Here is a 23,891-nt window from a genome sequence, read left to right on the forward strand (position 1 = left end):
TCACTTGTCTTTATCTTTTTAATCGACTTTAAAAAAAGAAGGAGGTTATCAATTGACTCAAAGATCCATCAGAGAATCAAAGACTGTTTTTTTTGTACGATTGTTACACGATTACTCGTGAATAATTTGTGAACCGATTTTGACGATTCTTTGTTGTTGGAAAGAAGGTAACTCAGTATTGAACCCATTTAAATTTGATGAAAATATTCCACTTCTATACCAGATTTATCAATCCGGTTTCGCGTACTTTCCGGTAACCGGATTGTACTAAAACTTGGTAAATGACATCTATTTAGTTTTATAATGAGTTTTAATTACATAATTTCACGAACTTTTGAGGTCGGTGTTTTTAGTATTCTCTATTGATTATAGTCTTATTCATTTCATAGGCAATTAATATTTATGGAACCTTTCTTTTGTAAGAGAGTTTCTAAACATATTTTAACATATAACCGTCTTTCTTATTATTTACCGTACTTACTTAGTTATTACTATTCAAAGTCACAGTTGTTTTGTCCTGTTATTTCTAAGAAAAGCAAGTTGTTTTTAACAAGAAACACAGTTGTAATGTTCTTATATTAGAAAATTGGTGTGTGAAAAAGAATTAAATTGAGAATGTTTTAATTTTGTTTTGCGAAGTTTAAACATTTTAATTTAATACGTTTGTGTAGGGTTCAAGCGGTGGTAGCCCAACGGGACTATGGTTAATTCTCAATTTGAGAGGTCGATGGTTCGAAATCCTGTTGCGGAACGTACTCGTATTTATGATTATTTAGTAGCAATACCCTTTTATTAACTGTGAAGGAAAATAACACGATGACACCCTTATGGATAATGTGTGAAGTCCGCCACTCGCGTAGGGACTCGTGTCCAGTAGCTGGACGTATCTTGGTTTGATGATCTTGCATGTATACATGTTTGCGTTCTTTTTACTATAGTGCGCATTTGAGCTATATCGCACCTGATGTAAAGTGACGACGAAGCATGCGCACTCTTATTGAAGTGCGCGTGAGTGATCACGCTTTGAAAAGGCCCAAAGTCGTTAAATAATTCCATAGAATTTGTGTTTTGATATTGGTTGGTAATGTTTATGATAAGTTTTATTTTGTATTAGTTAAATACGTTTGAAACAAAACATTCACTACATTTTTTATCTATTCTGTATATCTTGGTCTAATATTATGTTGCTGTTTTTTATTTCGTATTTTTTCAATTTTTTTACACAATTTTTTGGTCCCAAAGTAAGAAATTCCCTGTACTATAAGTACCACAAGCAACGGAATTCTTTCCCATACACCCAGACCAGAACAAATTTAGAAAAGTTTATTTCCTAAACTGGTTCTAAAGGGAACCGAACCCAGAACACGGAACCTTCCACAATGCAAACTGTTGTGCCAACGAGGGAAATTAAATTTGGAATACCAATTATTCTTTTTAATTATTTTTTTTCGTTCATAAATAAAAGTAAACAAATCAATCACTTTGTAATCCATAAGGAAAACCTAACACTACACTTTTCAAAGTTCCAGAAAAAAAAACGGCAAATTCATAATTATTTCTGTATTCATACAGTCATCACAATAAATATAATATATAAAATAATAAAAGCAGAAAGACACCATTCGACATTACGATTGGCGAGGTCATTGCAGCGTTACCATGGTGATGACACGTCCCTAATAACGATAGTGATGTACTGAGGCCGATAGGTTTCCGTCGATAAAGTAAACTAATGTAGGCAGAAATATGCCACCAGTGCCACGTACTAAGTGATAAACAGAAGTATATTGTTTGGTGAATTTTACAAGTTTGTATGTACTTTTATTTACTAATTAACTCGTGTAAACTAGCCATTTGTCTATAGACAATGACACAAAAAACTTCGATTTGTTTATAGTCTAAATTTTCTCTCTCAATATTCATTACGATGAATTTTTATAAATAAGTGCATTTACAGAAAAAAAATTAGATAACTGTTAATTCCCGAGAAAAAACTTCCAGTAGTACATAAGTAAGTCGTGAATATCACACTGATCACATAAAATTATTTGAAATAAAAAAAATGGTGAATAAAAAAAATGTAAACTTTGTTCTATGATACGATCTCATGTACGCTAAGTTATGGTAACGCAATTAAAATGGCGACGTAATCAATTTAAATTTCACATGAATACTTTGAAAATAATTCCGAAGAGTTATGGCATAATAAAAAAATTCATTCATCAAAGTGTTGGTTGGTACAAAAGATGATTTGCACGTCATAAATGGAAGATACTGGTGCGACCCATCTCTAAGTTACTTCCAACGTTAATTACAGAAAGAAATTGAGTAGTCCTATTAGTTGCATAGAACCACACGGAAGTCCACCTCCGAGCACTTTATAAAACCATTAGCACATCTCTTGTAAGGCTAAAGATTCCTTAAACGTTTCATCGCTCGATACCCGACCCAATATCAAAGGAATGTCATCCCCTATCACTCCCCTACTCTGCGCCGGCCGCCTCACCTCCCCTCGCCTTAGACACGTTCCACGTCGCATTCTGACCCGAATAGCTCTGAGAAAATTGTCTCGTCTTGTTGAGTGCAGTAATTTTTTATCTTTATAGAGATGGTCCTTTTTAAAAATTATAATTATAAGTTATTGATAAAATAAGTGCTTAATATAGGTAACGGTTGATTCTTACTTTTATCTTCTAATAGTTTTTTGTTCATTAAAATTATTATTCTGAATGGACATTAAACTGAACGAAAAGATATAGACAAGGATGGTAAAAGTATCGATATCATTTCAGAAATAAGTATGACGTATAAGGTCAAATCTATTTGGGATTTTATCCTATAAGTGCTCAACATTCGAAACGTTCATGCTTTTAAACTTTCTCATAGCTAGTGCTTACTGAACGTAAGTTGGCGTTGAAATTGAAAAAGCATGTTCTTTTAATTTATCGCAACAAAGGTTATTTATTAATAAAGAGCGGTGCCTGTATCTCCAATACAATAATTGGTAAATATGCGCTAGTATCGATATCGAGAGATACGACGCAGTACATTCCTATTTATCTTAAAGCGATAAAATTCCAGGCATAGCGATGTGCCCCAGCTCGATATTTGCTGCCGCATATTAAGAGTTGTCGCATACTTTCGTCGTTTCGCCAATGTACTACGTATACTATGGTTTTATAGAGCAGTTTTGCATATTTATTATGACGAATAAGTTTTTAAATAAAAGCTTTCAGTGGTTGCAAATATATCGAATTGAACGTAACTGAAAATATTTTTAACGAATCATAAGTAGTGTAGCTTTTGCTGTACCTGTTATGCAAGACGAAAGAGTGGAATAATACTAGTGAAAACGCTGAATAAAAAATCAATGTATATAATGTATTTATTTATAACGCACGCACGAATTAACCTACTACAGACTCCAGCTCTCACCAAAGAACTTTTTATTTAATTATGAGATGTAACAACTTATAGACTTTTCCGAGAGGAATAAAGCTTTGTATTGTATATTGCATTGAATTCAATTACCTTAGAAAATTTGCAAAAAAACAACCCTGGACGTAACAACTACAACAACAACTGAGTCCATGAATATTCTTAATTTAGGTTTTCTAGGGCCCAGGCTTTGGAAGTTTTACTGTTGAAGATTCTTTTAGTTTACATAGATACATACAGTTTTATACGCGCTCCTTTTTTTATAAAATATATAGTGCGCATTTGACTTCCATCTCACCTGCTCTTTGTATAAACATACATATTATTTGTGAATTCCCAGAACTGTTAGTGAAAGCGGTTATTGTATTGACCACAGAACAATAAATGCAATAGAAGTGCTTAATGGGCGTGACACGTGAGCCAACAGTACGTGGATTACCACATACTTGAGCTCAGTCCACCATTTTTGCTTTGTACATTATGATTGTGTCAATTATCGCGTGCCAAACCTCGAAAATCGTAGAAAAATTACTCATTTTGCTACTTTGGTGTGCAAAAATTATAGTCGCACCTGTAATATTGTGATTTTTCATATCATCGTTAAGTCTTATTTATTTAATTTTAATAAATTTTCTATTTATCGTAATATTTTTTTGTTACAAGAAACGAAAGTAAACCTTATACTGCTGCAATGTGGTCGCTTCTTTTTTGGATAGCTAAGTAAACATGTCTAATTCGTCTTCGTTCAGCTATTGAGCGCTAGATGGCAGCATATTGATTGAAATAATAGGTATCGGACGTTTAATAATCTGCCAACGGGGTAAAGTTTAAATTATTTGAATAGTCCAGAATTGGTTACTTCTTTTTAAGTTAAAAACTACCACCAATCATTATCAAGATTTCATAGTGTTAAAATTATGAATGAGTTTTGGCGACAGTGGTTGTGATAGTGAGGTTTAAGGCAAATTCATTATTTTTATTTTTTCTTTCGTGGAATTGACATATCGTATCACTAATTAATATTTTAGAACAGCAATACTGAGTATGTTATACAAAAAAATTTTTTGCTGTGGATGATCATGTTTTTTTAGCTACTTGAGGTAATTTTCATCTTCAACAATGAATTTACCATCGATTGAACTAAAATTTTCAGAGCAAACAGAGAAATGGTTTGTGCAATTGTACTACTTTAGAACAATGTGGAGCTGAACAATAGGGACCACCCGTAATATATTGGCACTCCTTCGATATTAAATTCTTGGAATTAATGATTAAGATGGCCCCACACTATTTGAACTTAATTGGTGTCATAAAAGATAAATTTCATTTTTTTATGTTATATTTAAATGTGTTTTGATTAAAAAGCTTTTATGGCAAGCTTATTGTGACGCAATTTAAAGTTTCTAAACATTATAATAGTAATTTGGGCGTATAAGTCTTTTCTCAATTCCGTTTTTCTTGTTTTTATTTTGTTTTATTCGCAATTAAAAAGTTTACAAAAGAGAAACACAAAAAACAGCGAATACAAACCATTAGAAGATTAATGTATCTCTGCCATCACATACCTGACAAGGCGTCTAACAAAATAATTAATATCTAATACTTATGCGCAAATTACGCTACTTACACTTAAATCATCAAATTTCACAATTTGATAAATGCATTGTTCTAATAATTGTTTTATATTTTTCTGATTTATCTAGAAGTTTATCAAGAACTTCACTTGGCAATTTATTATGCAGTAATGGTAACATATATCTCCAGACACGCTTTCCATAGTTGTCATTGTATGGAGGAATAACATACCTTGATATGTAATTTAGTTTACACTGTGTACCAATTCTTGTTCTTTGTTATAACATGGCGATTTTATCTATACAATTTTGACATTGGTTAGGGTGTGAGCAGTTCCGGGCGGCGTCGTGGTGAATGTTCACTGATCCCACGGCGCCGACTCAACCGGCGAGAGGGAAACCCGGGGGGGTTTTAGTGGGGTCGGCCCTCCAGTCTGGAGGGAGAGTCCCCACATAACCCCTGAGTCTCCCTGGGCTCAGGGGTATCCATAAAGATTTCCCCCCCGTCAAAAAAAAAAAAAAAGGTGTGAGCAGTTGTAAAATAAATTCGAACTCGCGTTTACTCTATGATATCAAGTAACGAGACAAGCAAGACATGCGCCTGGTGGTAAGCGACACGCCAAATCGTAACAGTTGTAGCGCCACTTAGAGCTTTCATCTCAAAGGTCTGAAACCTAAATTGACAAGTCTTTTTACTAGCACCCTTATTCATTATGTATTCTAAAATAGACTTCATAAATCTTGATTTGATTATACATACTTTGTAAGTTTTCTGAAGTGTTATAATTTAAATTGTTTAATTAGTAATTGTAAACTAATATTATTTCGATTTATTACGTATATGTTTACTAACATTGATATAAATCACATCATGATGATGTGATGTGTCTTAAATGCAGAGGCACTTCGTTTTCAAACTTAAATGTTCATTATTAAATATGTCACTTTTTCTATATAGAATATTCTAAATAAACAATACTTTATTGAAAAGAAAATTATTAAATTAAAACATCCTGAAACTATCGATAAACTATCGTACCTCACTAGAGACGACAAGTGGCGTCGTCGCATCCGCTGCCGCTGTTGCACACTCCATTTGCCGTGCGGCAATGGCGACGGCAACGAGGTAAAATTACCTTCAAATAACTTTATAATGAACGTCTTTTCAAGTGATTCTAAAACATTACATGGGCATACATAACGCACACCTACCCTACACGAATGTACTTATGCGATTTGTTATTAACCAATCATATCACTTAACTTAAAATTTAAAGCAAGGTCATTGGCCAGTTTGAATTTACTTTACAATTGCCATTAACAGATATAGTTTGTTTAAATAATGTGTCATAACAAAGATGCAATCAGAGTGTCGATTGAAGAGAGCAGATAGCTGTAAACCATAATTTAAATGTCTTCGATTGCGATCTACGCAACTGCCGTGTATGTTCGAATACCCCCACACTTGTTTACACGAACTCTAAAGCCAAGACGTTAAGTCCAACTTCGTTTGCAAGTTTGTGAAACTACTTTCAAGGAGAAAAGTATTTTGTTATGGCGCTGAAAATGTACAATAATTTACCTAAAGTCCCTACTAAGGTCGGAAAAAAAATCTTATGATATTTATAAAACAATGAAACTATTAATTGACTAATAAAATATACTATACACTCTTCAAATATTTAAATGGCGAATCCCGACTCAACGTCGAAGTTTTGTAATTTTACAATTGTTATTATTAAAAGTGACCCATGCAACTGTCACCGCGATTCAATTACTGACTGACAAATTAAATCCATGTGCGCGCGCCCATGTGATTTAAAAAAAATAGTATTTTTAAGTGCATGTGAATGAATGTATAATATACCTTCAATATTTGTATGCCTAATGTTCGCCCGGACATAACGAAACTGTACTTATTTTGTACGTCAGTCTCTATATATTCTGTGTTTTTACAAATAAATGACTTATGAAATATGCGATATATACTTGTAAAGTAATATTTTACAAACCTTACACGGGAAAAGACTCCGAATTCATTGTGTTGTCCAGAAGACTTACCTGAAAATAAGAGAAATTTATAAATAATTTTGATTTCTATAGTGCACTAAATATCTGTTTCAAAGACTATAGTAACCAATAATACTAGTTTCGAGGCGTTGAGACATTGTCTGGGTTATAATATAATTTGATGAACTCATTTACTAGTAGAAATAGCACAATTTTTCAAAATTGAGCAGTTCCTAGAACTGTGTCTGAAGAAGGAGCAAATTTACATCATTATTTGATGAATTACAATAAAAAAATATTTTTTTTTTAATTGATAATTTTATATTTTGTTGGTAATTTCATGTATTTATTATTTGAATAATATTGCTTTTTAAAATGATTTTTATTTAAATAAATGATAGCAATAAGGTTTTTTTATGGTTGGCACGTGACCGGACGAACAAGTCGTATGCCTGGTGGTAAGCGACACGCCTGTCCATAGCAGTTGCTGTGCCACTCAGGGCTAAATCGCAAAGATATAAGGGGCATACCGCTAGGTTCGTGACTCTGCGGCTTTAGTTGACAAGTTCCATGTACCTGTAATTGTACCAGCGCTGTTACCCTTCCTAATCGGAACGTACAGTAGTGCTCACACTACTGCTTGGCGGCAGAAATAGATAAGGTGGCAGTACTTCCCTGGACGAACTCTTTCGCAAGGAGTTCTACTGCTAAGGTATTTTGTTTATATTATCACTTGCCAAATGTGACATTTTGTAATAAATGTATTGGAATTGCAGTACTGCAGTTAAAATTAAATATTTCAATGTAGTGTCAATTTTGCTACAAATGCTACATAACATTATGACCACCCTATGTATTCAGATTTCTGTACCACAGATCCAGTGGGCGAATGGTTGTTTCTTTATTGAGAGGTCGACCCTTCGAGTACCAGTAGTGGCATGTGCAATTTGTACCTCAAACGACCTTTAGTTCTGAACACAATAATAGTTTATGTGACTGTTACATAATGAAAGGCATTAAAATGCGAGGGTGGGTTTATGAAACGAGTCGACAGGCGAGTTTAGTAAAAACATCTCACGAGTGTTTTAATGCCTAATTATATACAGTTACGTACACTGCTTCATCTATACACATATTATAAGCTCTCTATGATATGTTCAGGAACCGCATGTTACGACTGGCGAAGTGGCGGTAAATAAAAACTTTTCTCACGCATGTTACGCTACTGTAGTTTTGTAACTCATAGACAAATTAGAGTCGGTCTCAACTATCATATCGTTCGATATCAAGTAACGTGTGAGATTTGTAAAAATAATTGCTATTGACATTTCATTTCGAATAAAACTTCATCTCGACTGATATTAGAATTAAAGTCGAATAATTTTTTTTTGTTTTTCAGAGACATTCGAAATTTGAATGTAATAATAAATTCGAATTTGATGATAGTAGGAACCAATAATAACATTTTCACTGATAAGAAATTTGTTCTAATAAAACAGTTTAACTTGAAGTGGGTGACAGATATACGAGGTTAAAAATCGCGGTTTTAAAGTTTGCGTTCTTACTCAGCTCGACGTCGTCGGCGACCCACGACAGATTAGCTTATAATGTTACGCGATGTCGTTCGCGGAGGAGGTCTTGTGTTATTTGGGAATAATGTCATATCACATTTTGAAAACTAAAAAAAAAGACAAAATCGGCGAGAGAGCATTTATCACATGTAAATTTAGTAAGAGAGTTACGTGAAGAAAAGGAAGACTTTCGTAATTATTTAAGAATGCCCGAGTCGTTGTACGAAGAACTCTTGCACTTGCACCTATAATAGCTAAACAAGATACCTGCATGAAAGAAGCTACTTCATTTGAAACAAAATGGCAGCTCGTGACTCGCGACGCTGACAGACATGCGAGCCGAGGCGGGTTACGAGCAAGATTTCAAACATGTTTGATCGCTGATGGACTTGCGCGGCAGTTTTAAAATTCGCATACTTAGGGTGACACATGAGTGAAAAAGGTCGTCGAGTCACAAGTAGGCGTATTTACTCGTATATCACCCACTTTATGCTGGTCGTAATTTGCGGTTTTTGAACACTTAAAGGGTTTATTTATTTATTTATTTGTGTTCAGGTTACAAAGACCCATAAATGCATACCTTATAGACTAACATACATAATAATACAAAAAAAACAGTCATATAATATATACCTTAAGGAATAACATATATGCAATATAATAAAACACTATTTCTAACTAAGCGACGTGTGGCGCAATCTGGTGTCAGGTAACCGGCCGCAGAATCGCCGATATATGACACCCTTCGGCCAAAACTCTTCGTTCATGGAGGTCGATAGATGTTCGGTCGGTACTCTCACCACAAACGAATTAAAATTTACATTGTGGCGGGACTCCAACCGCTCGACACTCAAGATGTATTTGGTTTTATGTCTGATATACTCCACTATCTCCTCAGACTTCGTGGAGTAATGCACTCGTGGCAGGTACAGCAGCGTCGTCGGTATGGCCGGACGCAGCAGGAAGTTCGGTCCTGTCGGTGCTGTGCCACACTGGTTACGGCTGGTGGGCAACCTCTTCCTCTTCACCACCTTTGTGTCTATCTCAGTGGTTTTGCGACTTCAGGGACAGGTACTCGGGGATTGTTTTTGCCTTAGCCGATTGCCGCCGCTCGAGTCTCGAAGTGGCGGGTCGGCTGGTACACGCGGCTACAGTGGCGTATGAACGTGCAGGGGCTGACATGCACACGCGTGACGTTTCCGCCGGGACGGAGGTGCGGGCAGCAGGGCGCGGCGCATCACGCGTGACGGCAGCAGCCACCAGTGACGCAACCATTTGTGCCGACTCGACACTGCTGATGGATACATTTTGCGCCCCACGTCGCGTGTTTATATTAGAGGCTTCTGGTTACCTACATACCGTAGCAGCGTTGCTTAACAACGCAACTTGGGCACGCAGCTCACCTATGGTGTTATTTGAAGCCTCCAATTTAAACTGCAACTTCAGGGAAGTAATATCCTTCAGCAACCTGGTGACATCGACGTGACCGAACGTGACTGGAAGCAGTTTGTGCAGCTCCTTCGCCATGAATTTAGGCACGTCGTCCGGGTTAGTCTCCTTCAGGAGTGTCATAATATCCTGTAGACTCTTCACGCCTCCATCCCTCCGGCGAGATGGCATCTTCTCAGCTTTACCGAGGCTCTGGAACAGCAGCATCTTGCCACTGCAAATCTCATCCTCGTTGAAGTTGGATTTGCAGATCTGCACAATGTTGACCTCGTCCATGATATCGATGGCGTGTTGGATAAATGCTCATTGGTTATGAGTTGTTGGGAACCCATTGCCACTTACGCGCAGCGGCATAATACGCCGCGCGAAACTCGAATTGTAATAATTATTCTCACTGCGTGCAATTCTCTTGAACTGCACTGTATGTGTGTAGATAAAAGTATTAAATAAATTTAATCTAAAAATCCGTGAGTAATCCCAAAGTAAGTAACTAAAGTATGTAGGCCCATGGATAAAGGATCTATGTTTGGTCTATGTCTAACAGTTAGGCAATCTAAGTCTAGTGAACGAAAAATGTACTTTATGTCTACATTAATTTACTGATAGAGGTGATGCCGCCGATGTTAATAAAATCTTTGTCCGGCAAAAACGTGCTATTAAGACAATTTACGATGAGGGATCAGTCTTTGAGATACAAGTTTACAAAAATTAACATTCTTATATTATACTAATTTAATTTATTTACAGTAAAATAATATTTTTTTATGATAAATAGTGACAGACATAGCACTAATTCGAGATAAAAATAATCAGGCTGTTGTTGACACTCGCCTTCACTTGTATAAGTAATAAGATTGTGGTTGATATTCAAAATTTGCCATTAACGTGATTTAACAAATATAGTTAAACAAAAATTTTATACTAAAGGTGATTATTATAGTTTCTGCGTACTTAGATGATAAAAATTCCTGGTAGTGACTCGTTTAACTCTTTCAGGTTGTCTCGATTTATGATATTTGAAATAAATATTGTAAATATTAAATATGTATATTTATTTTTATTTTATAGTTAAGATTGTACATAATAGATAACAGTCTAATTTTACATTAGTTTCATACATGTAGAATGCTTTCAAGTCTCTGTGAGGGAGTATTATAGTAGACTGGGTTCCACACTACACTGGCGCATTCTAAATGACTCCGAACAAGACTATTGAAAAATACGCTTTTTGTTTTCACTGTTTTAAAATCTCTTGAGTTACGCCTCAGGAAACACTGCACGTATGCCGCTCTTTTTGTAATGTTGTCTATGTGATACGGGTATTAAATTTTAGCGCATTTGGTAGTGTAAGTCCCGAGTCCCTTACTACATCTACTTTTTTAATATCACACTATTAATATTTTACGAGTAAATTTCTAGACCTTCTTAATTATTCAATGAGACGGTTTCAAATGGAATTTACTTATCTATAAAATAAAGATATATTCGAATGTGAATTAATAATTTAAAGTGTTCTTTTGATTTCGTATGAAACAAACAGTTAATATACCAAACCGCTCCACCAACTCACATTGAATTTGAATTGAATCGATCATTTTTAAGTAAAACTCGAACGTGTGCCTTACACGTTAAAGTTGAAATTCCTTTAAGGTTTTTTGGCCCACCAAAAATTCATCAAGAACTAAAAGGACGGTCAGGGGTCAGGTATTCATGGGAACATAGAGTAACTATGATTTTAATCAAAGTTACGAACATTTGCGAAAGTTTCACAATCCTTAGAAAGTGTATGTCCCAAACCGCATTTGAACTACGGCCTGAACCCTACCCCTAGAGGTGACTCGACGTGTGTTGATGAACGGATCGTGATATTTTGCTGTGAGTGTAGAAGGGAACGTATAAAGAAATTAGAAAAGAAATATTAAGTTGCGCATATTTGTTTTTACAAATAATCCAACGTTTCGACTCCTTTACAGGTCCTATGGTCACGTCTGACTGATTTAGAAATCCGAAAAAATAGGTTCACTTCTAACGTGTAACAATCGCAAAAACCTAAGGACTGGATACAACTAAAGAAATTTATTAATTTTAATTTATTATTAGCAGTAAAGCTCCTTGTGAAAGAGTTCGTCCAGGGTAGTTAGCCACCTTGCCTATTTCTGCCGCCAAGCCGTAATGTCTGCATTACTGTGTTCCGGTTTTGAAGGATAAGTGTGGAAATACAATGATGGATTCGAACCTGCGTCTTCAGCATATCGTGCCGACGCTCTCCCAACAGAGCTACAGAACGAACCAGCGGACCTTACGAATTTTTCTATGGGCATGTTGCAGATTTTTATTTTCGGTTTTTAATCGACTTCAAAAAAAGGAGGAGTTTCTCTATTCTTATATAATTAGTCTGTATGTTTTTTTTTTGCATGTGTGTTACGGGCATTTGAGAACCGATTTTGATGATTCTTTTTTTCTCGGAAAGAGCGTACTTCGTGCGAGTGGTCCCATCTAATTTTGAAGAAAATGTTCCACCGCTAAGGGTGGCAAACTATGGGATGAATCCGGTTTCGCGCACTTTCTGGTAACCGATTTCAATAAAACTTGGCAAATAGATGTAATTCCATGCACTTTTGAGGTCGGTTTTTTTAGTACTTTGTACTGGTAGCGTTCAATTTTTATAACTTTCTAAGCAGGCCCGTTCAGCGTGGTATATTTGGTAATCCATTGTTTTTTATAGAAGTGTGAATTCAGCTGTAGACTGTTAAATGCTCATGTAGTAGATAACCTAGTAAACGTCTGTGGACTAGGTAAAAATCCTTTCATAAATTTATTTGAAAATAGCAGGTAATTTGCAAAACATTTGAATGCCGGGGTTAAATTGGTTTTATTATCTTTGTTATATAAAGCGGCAGCTTTCTCACCAAATGAAATGGCTAAGGTTCAAAAATTGTGGTATTAAAATAACGAAGGCTAGTTAATCCCCAGACAACGGGACTTGCAAGTGAAGCGCTTTCGAGGAACACTATCATTAAACGTTAGTTTAGCCGGTTGTTAAGGAACGAGCCTTTGTTTTTCAGGTAATAGTGGAGCTTAAACAACTTTTTTTACTTTTTGTCTTTAATTGGTTCAAGACACTGTAACACGTATATATTGCTTTTCTAAGAAAGGAATAAAGATCCATTTTTAAGAATTACTTTTAATTGTTAAAATAGTTCAGCTGCCTACCTGTAAAATCTTAAACCTTGGTAATAAAAATTAACAGTACTTATTCAAATATGACCTTTCATTTACACTTCCAAAGATTAGTTTTACATCAGTAATTAATACCACGTTAACTCGAATTCAATCGATTTTGCGTTTTTGACACCAAATTATTAAGCTAAGTTAAATTAAATTCAAAATTGAGATAATAAGTTGAAAGTCGTAAGTATATATTTTATCGTCTATGTAGAATCATAAATATATATGTTTGAAAATGAAAAAGATTGCCTTTCGTTGGCTCTGGTGAAAAGTTGCATAAATTAGCGCAGTGTTAATTGCTCGCGTCGAGTTGATTTGTGTAACTAACTTACATGAGTTACGTACCTAGTGCCAAACAACAATTTGTCAATTAATAGGTGACATTTTAAATTTGTATGAATAACACAAACTGGCAAATTTACCGAAACAAAAAAGATATAAAATACTTAATAACATTTACATTTAAATAAATAATAATTAGAAATAAAGTAACAATTATATACCTTTAACATCGAGCCTTCCCAACCATTATTGAAAAAAATTGAAATTAAAACAAATGCATTTTTTCGCGTTCAATTAAAAATTTATTAAAAAAAATTGTTCAAATTAATAAACAAAAATATTTCAATGGCTAGAAGTACACAATGCGTTGGTATCATTTATGTAATTATAGATGTTATAATAAGCTTTTCTAATTAGTACATTTTCAACATGAGCCTTGAACATTTTTTCTGGTAAATTTAGTACAATTTCTGGATTTTTATTATAAAAACCTATACAGTGCCCTACAAATGACGTTAGGTACTTGATCAGGTCTGAGTATAGGGGTCGCAAGTTTATTTTTGTTTTAAGATTAAGGTAATGCCTGTGTGTTTTTCGGAAATAATGCCACGTTTCTGCGAATATACATTATATTTTCAAATACAAATTTACTGTGCAGAGTTAAAATATTTCAATCTTTAAATCCTTCCCTTAAAGTATCACGGGGCGTCATAACTTATAAATTGCACGTAAAGCTCTTTTTTGTAGCACAAATATTGTTTACCTCTTCCCCACAACCATTAGCTGTCTTATTTTCTAAAATAAGACAAAGATTCTATATGGAGGGACTGAAGTTTCGATGCAATGGTAGTACCTAAAAAACCACAATGGTAAGGTTCTTGTTAGTGAATCGGTATATATACTAAAAGAATGGACAGCCCCATATCTTTCTACATAAGTTTTGTTTATAGTGACCCTCCCTATCAACCACTTGGTCTTGGTCATGCGGAAAGGTCAATATCACCTGTGCGAGCAAGCTAAAAGGACGGCCAATGGACACTGTCCTAAAGGAGCTCCGTACCCTGTAAAGGGACCTATTGCAGGTGGGCATAATTCATAACCATCAGCAATCATAACAATGACTGATATTACAAGAATGCGGGTAAAGAATATTTGTCACAATAGGCCTTTACTAACGAGCGATCTACTCACAAAATCAAAGTTATCATAGTAATAAACAAATTCCCCAATTGTTACAAAATTATAACGATGTTATTAACAAATTAATGTAATTACTTAAGTATAGGCAAATTAAAATTAACACGAACTGATAAGGAGCGCTTTCCGTGAAAGTGATTAGTTTACAAAAGGGATTCAAAACACCACGTTATTCTAAAGATAGTGTTGGCGGACAAGTCGATAAATAGATCCAAGTCAATCGATAAACAGACAAAAAGCTGTTTTATAGCAAAATGCATTTTGTTCTGAAAATACATAACCTTTGTAATTCTAATATTTTGTCATAATTAATTATTTTATATCTGTAATTAATTTATATTTGTAATGCGTCTTCGAGGTTTGCGGCAAACAGACTCCTTCTCTGCCGTACTGCGGAAGAAAATCCCTTCTCTTTTAAACAAACTATATAACAGTAACAATAGCATCCTGCAAATGATTACTAAAAAAATGGAGTGGCCTGTAATAAGCCACTACATAGATTTATCTAGATCTAAGTTTAAATTAATGTACTAGCATAGTTTATAAGTCTGTTATTAATTAGATATGGATTTATGTTGTTCGAAATAATAAATAATTATTACAATATTGTAAGTTACATAGCTGGGTTTTTATATTTTACATATTTACCTCTATTTTAGCAACGAATAGGTTCAAATAACTTTTCGATAATGACTCAGCCGACCATAAAATCGATAACAACAACACTGGCGTCGCAAGCGCAGGTAGATCAGTATAAATAGGGCGGGTGTGCCAAAAGTTTTACATTTCTAATCGCTTTCTCTTTGGAGTTAGTGGTTAGAAAATTCTTCTTTACTTTAAAAATTATTTGAGTTTTTTTAAACCCAAAAGTACTCCTGGTGGTCCCTCAGTTCACGTAAATTCAGTCAAGCAGTTTCAGAACTGTTTGACGTTTAACTTTCCTTGACCGAAAACTTTGAAGTCTTGTTAAGAAAAAATCATGGCTGGCCACAACGACTATTATTACGAAGACAGCAACTTTCAATTGGTAAGTTTTCATTATTATTTTATAATACTTAAGATAAGTAATGTTTTGTGACCTCGCAAAAACACGATGCTTTAAGGTGTAGTAGGCATTTTAATTTAGTTTTTCGAGTATTTTCGTGAGAGAAACATGTTGATTTTCCTAAATGCCTTTATTCATATTTTCCTGTAATGTAAATTTTGAACAGAAAAGGATGAATTGTAGTTTTGAAACCCAACATTTCTTATGATTCCCGGTTACACCAAGCGCACTTGTTGATTTATTCTTTATTTACCTTTGGATAATGTCAAAAGTTAAACTGGTGAAATTAAATAGAAAGTACTATTTCATTGATGCAGCTCATAAACAAATGTAAGTTTTATGTAGGTAAGTCTTTTTTAATTAACTTATTTAAGTCGTTTTAATTTAAAATTCCAGGAGCTGAACCTCCAATCTATTCGTCGAGAGCTGATCACCGTGCTGGAAGAGTTTGAGGAATCAAGCTGTTTGAACTGCTGCAGCCTCAAGGGCTGCAAGTGTCCGGCACCTTCCGACAACTCATCGGAAAGATCTGCGAACGTCCCTGAGGCATCGGCTAAGATCCTTGACCAGGAAAGTGTACAGGAGAGTTCTAAAGGTTTTAACTATGGAGAGACGTTGGTTCGGCGACTGCTCCGGGATCAGGAAGCATTTCCTGATGCGGCCGCCGAGCAGGTTAAAGTGAACACGGCACAGCGGATTTACCACTCGGCTCGACTCAAGGCGTTCAAGGTGATGACTCTTGAGTCGATGCTGGAGGTCCCTGTGTCATCTGTGGCCCATCTACATCCACAGATGGTTTACACTTTAGCACCACCAGCAAGGGCGTTGCCGCAGCCGGTCTGGGTGGGACTTAACTGGCCTCGAAGATACGTCCCTGTCATGATGCCAGGAATCCCTGGAGTCCCAATCAGACCGGTGATCCCTACGCAGAGTTGGCCAACGAACTTGCGGAGTATGCCAAATACGCCGACAGGCGTGGCGCATACTCCGCAAGTTCATCAGAATCCAGACTCTCCCGTAGATGCATTTTTCAGGAGATTCCAAAGTCCATCCCTTGGGACCTCAGGGTCTATTGAGACTTCGGAGTCTCCTGATCGATCAAGCGATCAGGTCGTTCCTAGCAAAGGTACTGAAAGGTCCATTAGATAATTCTAAATATATGTTCATTGTCTAATGTCAACTACATATTTATCATTCGTATTTTTATTCGACTTACTTTGTGATTATTATTTTATTTTGTAAATAGTATTATAATATTGGTATGTCTTCCCGCGCAAAATTATTTGGGTACAGTTCGTAAAGTATGATTTAAATTTGTGTTTTATGTTTAGTATTGTCTGTGTTACGTCGATATTCCGCCTATAGGTAGTTAAGTATATGATATACTGTATATTTCGGTGTTTTAATAATTTTACTATGTACAGTTTAGGAAATAAGATGTATAATAAGGTTTTAGTTGGTAGACGTTTTTAGTACTTTTTATTTTTTTAACGAAGCTGTATTACAATTCAATAATTTTTTTGTAACATTTGAATATTTCTGCCTTTACGTCGGTATTCCGCCTATAGTTTATGTATATAATAAATAATACTGTATATTTTTAGAATGTACAGTTTAGCAAATAAGATGTATAATTACGTAGGTTTTAGTTGTACCTATTTTAGTACTTTTTTTAAAAAATTTTATCCAAATTCAATAAAATTTTGTAATATGTGAATATTACATAAATGTATATAAATAAATAATAATTTAGTAATTGAAAACTTTGGTATTTCCTTTAATCTCGGATATTGCTCATCAAGCTATGTACATACGCACTTGAAAACAAATACTGTTACCTACACTAACTACCTAATATTGGTGGAATTGAGGCAACATCATTTCAAAATGTAAAAAAAATACTGAATGGATTTTAATGAGTGCAATTTGATTATTTTTAGGTAATATATAGTATTTAGTTAACCATTTATAAATGACGATATAAATTTATTGGTTTCATTTAGTAATTTTTTGAACTTTCAAATCTGTTTCAAATGTGTTTTCTCAATTCTACAATTTTGAGTTACAACGGTCTTTGGTTTCATGTACGATGTGTATAGACTAATTCAAATTATGTCTTTAAAACTTAACAGTCTGTTTAATTGATAAGTGAAAAGGAATCCTGATCGCACCCTTGTAATAGGTTCTCTACTGCAAAATGGCAATTTTTTAGGAAACAAGTTTAAAGATTCAATCAAATAAGTCGATAAATTTTTTATGCTGAAATATGAAAATTATAAAATTTGACATAATTTGTTCGTATTATTTTTATGAGTTTAATGTAATGGGAAACACTTGAGACGTATTTATTGGTTAGTGTAATTATATTTCAAAATTGTCCTCGATACCCAGTCAGATTATTTCAATGGGTGGGTATTTTGAAACAAATTACTGACGAAGAAATGAAATAACTAAAAGTTCCAAAAAAATCATTTCCTTTTGTAATATGCGGTTCCAACTAATACATTTTTTTAAATTATTATTTACGTAGGTGCCGTGGAAAAACGCATATTAACCACAAATAACACCCAAACTCACGAGATAAATAAATGTAGGTCTTTCAAATGTTAATTACTCCCGGCCCAGGAATCAATCCAGGGACCTCTGTGTGGCATTCCAGCATGGTAATCGTTGGCCAACGGAGGCAGTGTATTAACAATAACTAAAAATAAAATAAAATAGTAGGTTTTTGGTTGTTCCGGGAACCAAATCTGGGTTCCACTAGGCAATCGAGGTCGTCAAGGTTTCCTTAAAAGTTTTCTACTTTTCAATTTAGTATTGTCTTATGGCAAAAGGTTTCCATCGAGTTGAACTTCCGTGGTAACCAATTTATATATTTCTATTATTTCTCAATTGGAGGAACTTTGGTCGAACCACGGGAAAGTTTTAATAAAGCCCTCGTAACAAAAGGCCGCCCGAACGCAGATGTCTGACATTATGCTGTTCGATAAATCGCCAGTGTCTTCACTTTATATGGATCAGTCGTTCGATTGTCATCGCTTATGCCCCCTAATTATTGAATTCAATTATGAATAAGCATGGGAAGTATCATTTTGTCAAGCGATTTAAAGTTAATAAATGGGTTGCAGGAAAATTCCATGAACTAACAACTTTCAAAATACTATTTGTTGCATACAAGAACAAATACAATAAAAATATAAAAGACAGAAACAACAGACAGCCTTATTACTAGATAGCAATCTCTTCCAGACAAGAAACTAAAAAATTAATGAGTAATGAGGGCGCAACAAATGCTCACTAAATATGAATTTAATACACACATTGCACTTACACAAATAAAAATATGTTTATTAATATTTAATAAATTATACATATATTTCACGTCACTTTCTCATTCTGATACACTTCTTTCAACTCATCAACACGCATCAATGCCTTCGTACGGCTAATTGACCACGCATTTCTTTCGGACGTCCTGAATTCGGTCGTCGCAAGTTCGCCTCGGTTGACCCTTATCCAATTGGAACGTTTGAAAATCGCAACTAACTGTCGTGATGTTTGCGATGTACCTTACTTCAATACCCGTATAATGTTAGGAAAATTGAGGGTAGGTTAAGACACGTCGTTCTAACTCAAGCTTAATTAACAGTGTCGGCGCCAACAGTCGCTCTTTTCGCCTTTGCTCGTGGATGTGTGAACAAGCATCTTTTGGACACAGAATTATTGATCGCATTTTATTTTTAAATTTATTTGTTACATCTGCAATAATGCAATTTAATAGTATCTTTGCTATAGACATAAGAGATCACAAGAAATATACAATACGACCGATGCCTTCAAGACTGATGGTAAGTGAGCAATTATTGTAACCTAACTAACCAATTATATGATAATTTATTTTAATATATACTATATACTGATGGACGTGGATCTCAGGGGTTATATATAGGCCACGTCCCAATCAAATATGTTTATACTTCTTTCTCATAGCTTCATTGGCATCATGCGTCATTTAATTTAGTCGGAAATTACTTATTTCACAGTAATTATTTGATAGACCCCCAGGGTAGGGACATTCGCACGTCTTCCACGTGGCGTTCGTGAAGCGCGCGGCCCAAAATGGCGCAACGACGTAATGAAAGGTGGATGCGTGAGGCTTTGAAGTGTGTGAGGTAGACGCGGTTTAAACATTTGCCTTTTAGAAATAAAATGTACTCTCTTTCTGTAAAATAAGGTCATAATTCCTTGACGTACTTATTATGAAACTAAGGAGAAACAATTTCATTGAAATATAACAATCGAATGATACTGATTTTTCGATAGATGAACTGTAAAAAATTAAAAATTTTGTGGAACTGCTTATTTTTTTTTATCGAGTGAGCGAAATTTAGTCGATCGTGTTTCTGTACGCAAAGTTCGCTAACGATGTCTTCTGTTTTCATTATCATTTAAAAACAATTTTTAGTAATTGAATTTGTACTTTTTAATGTTGAAAAACCGCGTTCTTGGAATAGGTCAAAACGTTTATTTTGAGTCTCACGCATTTTAACGCTTTTAACGTTAATTTCAGTACTTTAGAATAAATTTTATAGAATAAAATGTGTAAGAGGAATTTGTATTACTATTTCTGAGTTGTAAACTAGATAAATGGGACCTGTAAAGGGCCCGAAACGTTAGTTTGTTTGAAAAAACAAATATACGCGATTTAAATCCGGAAAAATAGTTTCATTTCCTAGATAAATGCGTGTTAAAAAAAATTTACATTTGTGTCGTTATGTGTTGTCTTAATAACTTCTTCTTAGGACCTCGTTTACGCAGCGGCTAGTGCACTGGGCATTAGATTAAAATGCCCCGGATTCGATTAACGGTAATTTGGAATTCGTAGTATAGGGAGTTCCCTATTGTGAGGCCATTTAATTGGTGGGGTGTCTGCGACATTACTTAAGGTCTTTAACATCATCATTATCATCGTCAACCCATTTATACGTCCCACTGCTGGGTACGGGTCTCCTCTCAGGCGAGGGTCTAAGCCGGTCTCCGCCACACTGGCCCCATGCGGGTTGGGGACTTCACACGTTTTCTGAGGGTTGTGAACTTTCTTCGATGTGCAGGTTTCGTCACATGTTCTCCTTCACCGAAAAGCTCATAAATTCTGAAAAACTCAAAGGTGTGAGACCGGATTCGAACCCACGGCCTCCGCTTAAGAGGCGGTAGGTCAAACCATTATATCACGGCTTTTTTCTACGGATTTTTAACGTTTTGTCACAATGTTTTACTACAGATTGCGAATCACAAGAGGACGCTCAATAAGAAAGATGACTGAATACGGCGACTTCATGACCTGCCACAAACTGGAAGAAAGCTACTTTGCTATCAAGATGATATCCAGCTGATCAGGTAAGTAAATAACTGCAATTGTTTTTCCCTCTGCATCCAATTGCAGCCGTGCTACGATCGAAAGTCTACCAAGTGCAGTGTAGTTATTTTCACAGTTCCATTTTATGGCGAGGTCTATGAAAGGTAACTGCGGTGTAATACAACAACAGGAAATCTTTTTTATTTGTTACGAAAACCTAATCGTGTAGAAATATCAGACAGGAATATAAGTTTTTTCTCGAATATAAGTTTTCTTTATTATTTGTTTTTTAAACCGTTGTCGTTGAAGTAAAGCATTTTTGAAATGTACTAAACATAAAGTTAGCAGATACTTACGAAAAATATATCAACTACCCTATTTTTGTTTACTATGAAATTCCAATCGTATCGAAAATTCAGGCAGGATTTTTTTTTATTTAAAGGTAGCTGACAAATAGTTAATGAAAAACATGGCTTGATAATGATCAATTACCGCCTTTTTATTTATAGACGATTTCGGTGGCCCAAAGGTTTGCACTGTGAGTCCTGGGCGAGGAGTTTCCGGGTTCGATTCCCGCTGGACCAAATTGGGAAATGGACATCTCCAAATTGGTTTTACTCATAGTCAGGGAATTTCCTAGACTAAGACCACTCAATTGGTGTGGTTGTGAAACAAAATTTAATACCTGCTAAAATTGTTAGTTACTATTAATTTTAAGCCGTTTATTAAACTGTTCTAACACTGTAGTAAACAATAAACAAACTTGTGTCTTACGTTGGATACAAGCAACCGGCAACTAGAAGCGTATATTCTATTTTATTTAGGTATTAAAACGGGAAACGTTCCAGCCCACAATGCCCTGAGGCGCGGCTGTCGTCAAATTTGTTTCTTCTGCATATTGAGCATATTTAGTCTTTAGAATAAACAGACTAAACATTCTCAATATGTTTAAAAAAATATATTTATTACCGTTAATTGAGCTAGGCATCGAGAGTCGCGCCCTATGGCAACACTAATAAGGCTGTTGTCTTTTTCCTTTCAATGGCTACGTAAATTTTTATTATACTTGCTACACTTCCGTTGCCCACCGTACCGAACTAGCTACGAGAAATCCGCGGGTAATAGATCCCCGATTCTACGCACACCTACCCACATATCTAAAAAGTGTTACTAACGACGGAACATTTTATGCCCGAGTGAAACTCCTTTTATTGGATAATGAATTCTACAATGTAGAGGAATTTCTTTCCAAGAAATTGTAATTTTATTTTCATTTGATGTCGTTATTTTTATATTTTATGTTTATTTACATTGCCTCCGTGGCCGAACGGTTACCATGCTGGCCAGACACGCAAAGGTTCGGTTCCTGAGCCGGGATAATTATTTGTATGGCCTACATTTATTTCTGTCGTGAGTTTGGGTGTCATTTGCCTAGTGCTAGGCTACGAGTGTGCGTTAATATTTATATTTTTAACCGGCTTCAAAAAAGGAGGAGGTTCTAAATTTGTGCTTTTTGTGTGTATATTACGCTATTACTCCTACATTTGCGAACCGATTTGGATGACTCCTTTCTAGTTGGAAAGGGGGTGCCTCAGTAGCGGTCACATTCAAATTTAAAGAGAATATTCCACCTCTAACTGCAGTAAATTAGGGGATGAATCTGGTTTATTGGATTTCACCCACGTACCGTTAGCCGACTTCAATAAAAAACTTGGCAAACAGATGTAATTCCATGCACTTTTGAGGTTGGCTTTTTTAAGTACTTATTTTGTTATTATTCGAGTTATCACGTAACATGCATACAAGAAAAAAAACATACAATCGAATTGAGAACCTTCTCCTTTTTTGAAGTCGGTTAATAAATAATAAGTAAAAACAACTGAATTTATTACTTTGGTCTTAGTGTCATTATTATCATAATTTCAGCCGAAAGACGTCCACTGCTGAACATAGGCCTCCCCCAAAGAACGCCACAACGACCGGTCTTGTGCTGCTTGCATCCAGCGGATTCTTGCAACTATCACCTGGTCATCGGTCCACCTGATCTGCCCACGCTGCGTCTTCCTGTACGCGGTCGCTACTCGAGAACTATAATACATTTTTAATAAAATTTTAATTAAACTTATGTAAACAGACTTAATGACCTTTTATTAAGGCCATATAGTGATATCGCACGACAAAGCCGATACCTTCACTAAACGAAAAAGTGGACTTTTGCAAAATTTCCATTTAATTTTCTGAAATTAATGTTAAATTTGAAAATGCGAGGTGGTTAACAAATGAGTAACGTTTTGCATATTACAGATACCGCATCTACGTCCTGTACACAATCTACGATCGACTTATGGACCTCTGCATAGGTCTTCTGTGAAGGGGAGTAAGTGCTGTGATGGCATTAGAAAATGGTGCATTTAATACTCGTATTTTCTTATCGCTCTGTACTGCGTCAGATTGACATTAGGTATACTACTTTGGTTTGTGCTCTCGGTAGTTTATTTGTTTATGTATAAACTTTACAGTTTTGTATTTGTAAAAACAAAGTTTGTCAGATTAACGCTAAAATGAAGTAACTTAAAATAACGATTAATTTGAGAAAACATCATAAAAATTCAATTACAAAAAGAGTGCGAACGTGTGTGTGTATTTTTTATTTTATAGTGGGATATGCTATAGGGATATATGCAAAAATACACGCACACACACACACACACACACACACACACACACACACACACACACAC

At 35.2% G+C, this 23,891-nt stretch overlaps 1 protein-coding gene and 1 long non-coding RNA gene across 2 annotated transcripts in view; one reads left to right on the forward strand and one right to left on the reverse strand.

Moving 5' to 3' along the window:
* Nucleotides 1-23,891, reverse strand: part of LOC113227821 (complexin) — a 165,779-nt gene that overhangs the window by 121,657 nt on the left and 20,231 nt on the right. The gene's annotated exons all lie outside the window — the stretch shown is intronic.
* Nucleotides 19,548-23,872, forward strand: LOC113227822. The gene is made up of 4 exons (XR_003310237.1): nt 19,548-19,642; nt 21,076-21,191; nt 23,077-23,216; nt 23,455-23,872. It is a non-coding gene; the product is annotated as an uncharacterized LOC113227822 (long non-coding RNA).

Source organism: Hyposmocoma kahamanoa, unplaced genomic scaffold (genome assembly GCF_003589595.1).
Source record: "Hyposmocoma kahamanoa isolate Upper Pololo Valley unplaced genomic scaffold, ASM358959v1 217, whole genome shotgun sequence".
Classification (NCBI taxonomy): Eukaryota; Metazoa; Arthropoda; class Insecta; order Lepidoptera; family Cosmopterigidae; genus Hyposmocoma; species Hyposmocoma kahamanoa.